At 39.9% G+C, this 9,157-nt stretch overlaps 1 non-coding gene across 1 annotated transcript; it reads right to left on the bottom strand.

The window, feature by feature from the left end:
• Positions 1-4,329: 4,329 nt before the first annotated feature.
• On the bottom strand, positions 4,330-4,436 carry LOC128292344 (small nucleolar RNA R71). Its single transcript, XR_008282328.1, has one exon. It is a non-coding gene; the product is annotated as a small nucleolar RNA R71 (small nucleolar RNA).
• Positions 4,437-9,157: the final 4,721 nt, after the last annotated feature.

The following is a 9,157-nucleotide window of genomic DNA, read 5'->3' as shown; positions in this document are numbered from 1 at the left end:
ACTCATATATCCATCCATGGATTTATTTCTAGAATTTTGGATGGGCCAATTGGTACAGTTTATTAGTTAAAGTCACCCATGTTACAGGGATCGACTGCTCTGACCTTCGCGCGGTATAACTTGAATATCTCTCTGTACAGGGCTTTAATGCTGGTGTCGTTTGTTTCTAATGAAACTAGACTCAAAATTGAATCTGTACATATAAGGTATGTTGCCTAATTCTTTCTGGATAATTTGTAGTAAATTTTTAAAGTTGCGACAGGGAACCCAGAAACCGTTCTGGCCCTGTCTCACAATAGCATTAATATCTCTTAACATGTAACTCCTATGACCATTTCGTTTCTTCCATATGAAAATAGACTCATCAAGGTTCATTTACATAGCTTATTCACTATTTAATTCCATTTCTACGAATTTTGGTGATTTTTCACATTCACGTCACTGCAGCTGGCAGCATCTGTTTTTAAGGTAGGTCTTACCTATTTGGTAGTCTCCATGAACCAACTAGTCTTTGCCATACATAGGTTCATATATGATCATTTTAACCATGCCAATGGCTGATCATATGACCAACATTCCCATTTCAAGCCATAGCCACATCATGACACCAAATATATACATACGAACCACAATTATTCTAAGTTCATGTTCCTTTTCGAGCCATTTTCGCATGGCCGTACATACTTACATCACCACATATTTAACAAACAAGGGTAGTCCTATACATGCCATTTCAAGTTCAACCAAGAATTTATACCAAAATGGGGGCTTGATAGTGTGGATGACTTCGACTTCAACGATCCCGAATCCGATTGCTATCGAGCGAAATCTAGAAAACCGAGAGCCAAAGCGGTGAGTAAGCATTTTTATGCTTAGTAAGTCTCAAGGAATATAATCAACTCTAATTACAGCAATACATTCACATAGTTAAATGCATCATTTCATTAATGCACATTCACATAATCATACTTACTTCACCATCCCAACTCTTATGTTCATACACAAATAACGGCTTCATTAAGGCCGATAACTCGTTCCATCATAGGAGCGGATATTCACACGCTCTTACTCCTAGCGCCAGCAAAGCACACACCGCACTTACCTTGTCATTGGGAAATTTTACAAGTGCATTAGTTGAAATTTTCCAGCAAGCTTATAATTTTCAAATCACATACCTTCGAGTTTAACCGGATGTCGCTACTCGATCAATCGCCTTGGGACATAGCCCGGTTATGGTAACCCGCACCAAGGCCTACGGGACTTAACCCGGATATCACGATTTGCACAAATGCCTTGGGTCTTAGCCGGATAGAATGACTCGCACGAATGCCTTGGTCTTAGCCCGGATGTAGCCACTAGCACAATTGCCTTCGGTCTTAGCCCGGTTATAATTTCCAGCATAATTGTCTTGGGGCTTAGCCGGATATCATTCAATTTCTCATGCACACATACATCAATAATCATTGGACATACATATTTATTTTCGTTACTAAGGCTCAAACACAATTATAATCACTAACATAATCGCCTTCGGACTTAGCCCGGGTATCATTCGAATACTCATACACACATAAATCAATAATCAATACATCCATATTTCATTCCACATAATTCAAGTAAGGTCACTTCTTGAGGACTTACCTCGGATGTTGTCGAACGGCTTTTACGGCTATTCGATTACTTTTTCCTTCCCCTTGTCCAATTGTAGCCCTCTTAGCTCTTGAGCTAATTCAAACAAATTCAATTTATCAAAACCTCATTGTGCTAGCTTATGGCGAATATGACAAGGAATTTAAATGGTCATATGGCCACCCTTTAGCTTGAATACACAATGGTCATGCACATTTTATACTACATCAAGCAATTCAATACAATTTATTCGAGCATCAAGGAAAAGCTAAGGCCTTCAATAGGCTACCCAAGGCCGAATATACTTGTCCATGTTGAGGCCAATTATGCACTTAATACCACACAAAAACAGCATGCATTTTACTAGTTAATGCTTTGCATATTGTAGCTCAAAACTTACAATATAGCATCAAGCACTCATATGTGTGCTAGGCCGAATTGTGCTTGCAATTTCACAAGCATTCTTCCACATTTTCTTCTTTAAATCAATATATTCATCACTTAGTTCATAACCAAACATAATGTGCAATCATATATATGCATATATGAGCATGGCGAATTTTCAAGGTGTCCATAGCCATCCAAAACACAAATTTTAACTAACATGCAAGAAGCATGAATCATGCTCAAGAATGCATCATGGCGAATATGACAATCATGCTCCTTTTCAACTTTAATCATGATAAAACAAAGAGAAAACTCAAAATCTTACTCATGAGTAGAAAATCCATCATTGCATGCATCATCATCAAGCTTCACACTTAGCATGCAATGGCTTTATCACCATAACAACTTTGGCCAAATACCATTTCCATGGCTTAACAAAGATTTGAGCCATGGCTAACATGCACATCAAGTTAGTGACCAAGTCATGCATGAAACTCCAAACACAACCTCATACATACCTTAATCTTGGTACAAGTATGGCCAAATCTCCTTCTAGTTCTCTTCTAAACCAAAAATGGAGCAAAAATCCCTTTCTTCCTCCTTATGATTTTCGCCAAAAGATGAGAAAGGATGAACAAATTTTTTGTTTTCTCTTCTTGGTTGCACGGCAATGGGGGAATGCTACTCTCTCACACATTTTTTTTCATTCTTTTCTTACCCATGCTTATTTGTTTATGATTTCTCCCTAATGCCCAACAAAACATGTTTCATGACATGTTTAGCCCATATCTCTTTGTCATGGCCGGCCATCACTTGTAAAAAGGGAATTTGACATGCAAGTCCATTATTTTGCATGCATGCTTTAATTAGTCATCACATATTTCCCTATCGTACTTTCAAAGTTCACTACTAAGTCCTTTCTTATAAATTAGCACCTAATTAATAAAAATCGAGACACGAAATATTTACGCATACCAATTCCACATACAATAAGCACGGAATATAACACTTAATTATTCTTGTGACTCGGTTTCGTGGTCCCGAAACCACTCTCCGACTAGGGTCACATTCGGGGTGTCACAGAATAACTGAGACTTTTCTCTAATTAACACTCTAGGGTTGCATTAACTCGATCTATGGATCCCCTTTTTAGCTTTCACCCTAATCCGAAAAAATCTTGTCACCCTATTTCTAGGCGTGCAATCGAATCTGCTTAATTATGAAAAAAGTACTCTTAGAGAGGGTCTATTCCTCCTCTGAATAACAGCATGTCTTGAATCAGTATCCTGGGATATCAAAACAAGAATTAAGAACACATAATTAAGAACAAGTTAAATATTTATCATAATTCAGAAAATAATAATAAGATTCATCTTAGGTTTTATTCCCCTTAGGTGTTGAGGGGATTTAGTTCATAACTAAATAAGAAACATCTCAGAAGAATAAAGAATACAAAACATAAAGAAAACCCAAAACTCCTGAAGGGAAATTGAGGAGAGATCTTCAGTCTTGATGATGAATTCGGCTTCTAAGATGGACCAATCGGCTTCCTTGGAGTAATTCCTTACCCCCTTCTCCGTCTCCCTTTTTCTCCTCTTCTAGGGTGTATTTATAGGCTTTGGAATGCCTTGAAGCCCTTAAAAGTGGCCTTTTTCAAATTGGACTTAACTTGGGCTCGGCAGGGACACGCCGGTGTGCAACACCTGTGTACGTCTTGCTCCAATTCTGCTAGATTGTCACGGCCGTGTGGTCTACCTGTGTGAGGAGGTCCAGGCCGTGTTGGTTTCGTACTTTGGTCAATTTTCTCTGTTTTTGGCCCGTTTCTCGCTCCTTTCACTCTCCTATGCTCTCCTAAGTATAAAACATGAAATTAAAGCATTAAAAGCATTGAATTCACCAATTCTAATGAGAAATCATCCATAAAATGCATTAAACATGGGGTAAAAATATGTATAATTTATGGTTTACCAACCTTCTTTAACAGGAACTGAATCGAGCATAGTTAGACCTGCTGTAGCTGCAAATACTTTTGAACTAAAACCTAACACTATTCAAATAATACAGCAATTTGCTCAGTTTGATGGTTTGCAGGATGAGGATCCCAACGCTCACTTAGCAAACTTTTTGGAATTATGCGATACATTTAAAATTAATGGTGTTTCTAATGATGCCATTCATCATCGGTTATTCCCTTTTTCATTGAGGAACAAAGCTAAACAGTGGTTGAACTCATTACCAATAGGGACAATCACTACTTGGGAACAAATGACCGAAAAATTTCTATTAAAATATTTCCCGCCAGCTAAAATGGCCAAATTACGTAATGATATCTCTTCGTTTGTACAGATGGACTTAGAAACTCTTTATGATGTATGGGAGAGATACAAAGACTTACTGAGAAGGTGCCCTCACCATGGGTTACCGCTTTGGCTTCAGGTTCAAACGTTCCATAATGGCCTGAATCCTTCGACATGGCAAATGGTTGACGTAGCTGCTGGCGGAACCATCAATAATAAAACATCTGAAGATGTTTATGAGTTTATAGAGGAGATGTCACTGAATAACTATCAGTGGCAAGTCATGAGGACAAAGCCAACGAAAATAGCCGGTGTTTATAACATCGATTCGGTTACTATGCTATCAAACCAGGTAGAAATTCTAAATAAAAAGATTGATGGTTTACTTGGTTCTACTCAGGTATATCCAGTAATGCAGTGCAAAGTAAGTGGAGGTGGAGCAAGCCATTCGGAATTCCAACCTTATGGCCACAACATGGATAACGAGCAGTTAAATTACATGGGTAATAATCCTTGATCTCAAAACAATCTATATAGTAACACTTATAATGCAGGTTGGAGGAACCACCCAAATTTCTCGTGGGGCGGTCAAGGAAATCAAAGACCACAACATCCTCCGATTTTTCAACAACTACCCTATCAACAGGAAAAGAAGCCAAACCTTGAAGAGATGCTCACAAAGTTTATCTCGATGTCAGAAACCTGTTTCCAGAACACCGAGATAGCACTCAAAAATTAACAAGCGTCGATCCAAGGGCTTGAAACTCAGATAGGCCAACTTTCCAAACTAATCTCTGAACGACCATAAGGTAGCTTGCCAAGTAATACTGAACCTAACCCAAGGGAACAACTCAACGCGATTAATGTTCAAGATGAATAAGGATTCGTTGAGCCTGAGCCAGAACTGAGGCAAGAAACTATGGTAATCAGAGGCAAGGTGAGGTAGGTTATAATAAAAATAGATTAGTGAATGTCGAATATAAACCTCATGTGCCATACCCCAATGCGACAAGGAAAGACCGTTCAGATGAACAATTTGGTAAATTCCTTAAACTCTTAAAAAATTACACATTAACTTACCGTTTATTGAAGCGCTATCGCAGATGCCAAAAGCAATGAAATTTTTAAAGGAGCTTTTAGCAAATAAGCAGAAGTTGGATGAGGCATCGCATGTGGAGCTAAATGCGGTTTGCTTAGCTATTCTCCAAAATAAACTAACCAACAAACCTAAAGATCCAGGGAGTTTTACGATTCCTTGCTTAATTGGTAGTTTAGATGTTAATAATGCATTAACTGATTTAGGGGCTAGTATCAATGTCATGCCTTACAAAATGTTTAAGAAACTAGGTTTCAGGAAACCCAAACAGACTAGGATGAGCATTCAATTACCAGAAAAAACTATAAGATTCCCTAGGGGTATTATTGAAGATGTGCTAGTTAAAATCGATAAATTTATATTTCCCGTTGACTTCATTGTTCTAGACATAGAGGAGGATAGCAACACTCCTTTAATTCTAGGAAGGCCCTTTTTAGCAATTGTTAAAATGATTACTAATGTTGGCACAGGTGAACTCACACTCCGTGTGGGAGACGAAACAATCACTCTTCAAGCTCGCAATTCTGGCAACACATCGGAAATTGAAGGTGATCGTTTAACCCATTCTACTAAAACTGACAATATGGTACAACCTACTTTGCAGGAAATGAGTCTGAAGAAAGCACATGAGTCATTCTCAAGCAATTGTAGAGGATCTATTCATGAAGATCAAAGGTTACAAATCGAGGAGCTAGATGAATGGCGGACACATAAACCGAGAACACACGATAAACCAAAACTACGCCAGGATGAGCTCAATACCTTTCCAAATCAACTTAACATTGGAGATAGAGTCTTATTAGATGCCGCAGATCCCTACATTTCACTACCACACCGAATGAAGAAATCTCTCTTACGGTAATCAGCATTTTCCCATTCGGTATAGTCGAGGTGAGTCATCCCAAGTTCAGCACTTTTAAGGTAAACAACACCCGTTTAAAACCTTATTTTGATGAGATTGATAGCAGGAATGAGGAGTATAAACTCCTCAAACCACCATGATCATTCAACGGAGAGGTAAGTCGAGCTTAGACTATAAATAAGCGCTTCTTGGGAGGCAACCCGAGTACTAACTGTATTAACTTCTTTAAAATTTAGTCTTCAACATCTAACTTACTAATGGAGCTCTTGAATACAGGTTCTCCACAGAGACACGGCCAAAAGCACGGGCGTTCTTAGGGCCGTGTGAAAATAGGGCAACGATTTTCCCAAACACGGGCTACGATAAAATAGCACGGCTGTGCGACATGGCCGTGGTCAAGCCTGCCAAAACAACATGTGCGTGCGACATGCCCGTGTGGAAGAACCGTGAGTGAACCTGTTAAAATAGCACGGACGCGCGACACGCCTGTGTCTAGCACTAGTGGTCGAACTTGTTAGATTTACACGAGCGTGGGTCTACATACACGGGTGTGGGAGAAGCGAACAACGCCAGACACATCTGTGTAACACGACCGTGTGCATCCACACGACCAAGGAACATGGTCATGTACTAAATGTCAGATGCGCCCAAATTCAAAATTCACACAGGCTGAAATTGGGGAACACGGGCGTGTTACCTGGCCGTGTGCCCTAAAATCTATAAATACCGTGCACTATTCATTGTCTTCCCCACTCATAAACCCTAACCCTAGCCGCTGCAAGTCCACACGACCTCCTTGCCACGCTCGTGCTCCACTTCCAACTTCATTCCTGACAATTATTCTTCCATTCTTTAGTGTTTGTTCACTCTTTTCCCTTTAACTCCACTCATTTTTAATGCTATAATCTTCATGTATCTCACACTATGCTATCATTCAAGTTTCATTTCTTTTAGATTAGTTATCATTCATTCCACATGACATATTTTTATGTAACTCTCATGCCTTATTCACTTATTCTAAATCAATATTCATAGTTTTCAATTGATTCTTATTATTTACCATTACAACTCATGCCATGTGCTAAATTTATGCTCTTTATATTTCCATTAAATGCCTAGCCATTTTTACTCATATCACCATGCTAGTGCCATGAAAGTTGCCATTGAACTTATTGTTTTAGTTAGTTTTAGTAGTTGTGGCTGAAATTATGATTTTTATTTAAAATTTTTCTTCGTTTTACTTTAACCACTCATTAAGACGACTTGATGATTCTATTTGCAGGTACCATGTCATCTTCACGGGGTAAAAAGGCCACTGTCCCTGCTTCAAAGAAAAGGAAGGGAGCGTCATCTTCCTTCGGTCCTACCGCGAAAGTTCGTCACCCTTTCCTGAGGTTCCCAATCGGGCCTTAAGAAGAACTATTCCAAATACTCCGGGCTCGACCTTTAATTGCAGGCCGCTGCATCGACTGGGCTACGGTAGAACAAGTTCAGTTGGCTGAAGTGATTTGGGTCCTCCTAACCACCGACCCTTGGGAGCTGTTCTTTGGGATCATCGAGCAACATACCTCGAGATCACGATGGAACTATACTCAACGTTCCATCTTCAGACCGTAATGACGAACTAAGTTGATCCCGGCACGGTCCAAATTTGCCTAGGTAGATTAGTCTGCTAGCTCAGAGTCCCAGAATTCGATACGGCGCTGGCTTTATATACGGAGGAATTCAAGGAGAAGAATGACTTACATGCTCTCAAACGCCACATCCATCGTTCTCCTTCACGGTGCTGAGATGCACTAGTACCAGGTGGGGCCACCTACAATCCTAGTAGCTCCAAGACATCGGCTCTCCCTTCATCTCTGAGATACCTACACGCCATTTTGGCTCACACAATTACAGGACGGTGAAAGAGCACTGGCGTTGTCAACTCTCACGACGCCTACTTTTTATGGTGTATGTCGCATGGGCACGTCATTGACCTTGCCTATTTCATCGCCCTCGTGATTCAGCACCAGACGGAGTGGCATCAGAAGGGGGTCATCCCCATTGGCCCCTACGTTACTCTGTTGGCTCGACATTTCGGGCTCTTCAGCACCGTAGCCCAAGAATCATCCTTAACTCTCATTGGCCAGATGTCTCCACAAGGCATCTCGAGCATGCTTAGCATGAGGATGATCGAAAAACACCAAGGAACCTACCCTTCTCAATATCGTCTCGCCTAATCTACTGAGGAGGAGGCCTACGAGGATATTCCTGATGATGTCCCTCTACAACACGAGGACCCACCGACTTAGCCACCACCACCCTCTCGTCCAATTCATGTGGCGGCTTCATATGCTAACATCTCTAAGCGCCTCACTCGATTCGAGCAGCAGTGTTTTCAACGATTTGACAACATTGATGCTACTTTACAGCAGATTTGTCAACATCTCCACATCTCATCGCCAATCCCACCTCGTGAACCATCTAGCGATGAAGATGTTTAAAAACATTTATTTATTATTTTATGTTTTTAATAATTTTAGGTTGTTTCCCCAAAGTTGAGGTATTACTTTGAATTAGAATTCACAAGTTTTAAACATCCAAAAGCCATAATTTTTGTGAGATTCTTAAGCCTTTTGAGCATCTATTAATTCTTTCATGCTTACTTTTAGTATTGTTTTGAGTGCATCAGTATTGAACTGTTATTCTAGAACTTGCTTGATTATGCATGTCAAGACCACACCATTTGATTTGATATGTCAAAATGAGAAAGACACTTAGGATTAACCCACTCATGCCATGAAAAGCCTACCTCCACGATTAACCCTTAGTAAATCCTATTGAGCTAACAAGCCATTTCTTGTATTACCCTTAATATTAACCCTTAACCCATTATTGTTGAAA

The sequence above is a fragment of the Gossypium arboreum genome, chromosome 4 (assembly GCF_025698485.1).
Source record: "Gossypium arboreum isolate Shixiya-1 chromosome 4, ASM2569848v2, whole genome shotgun sequence".
NCBI classification, from domain to species: domain Eukaryota; kingdom Viridiplantae; phylum Streptophyta; class Magnoliopsida; order Malvales; family Malvaceae; genus Gossypium; species Gossypium arboreum.
This window is presented reverse-complemented; position numbering and strand designations above follow the sequence as displayed.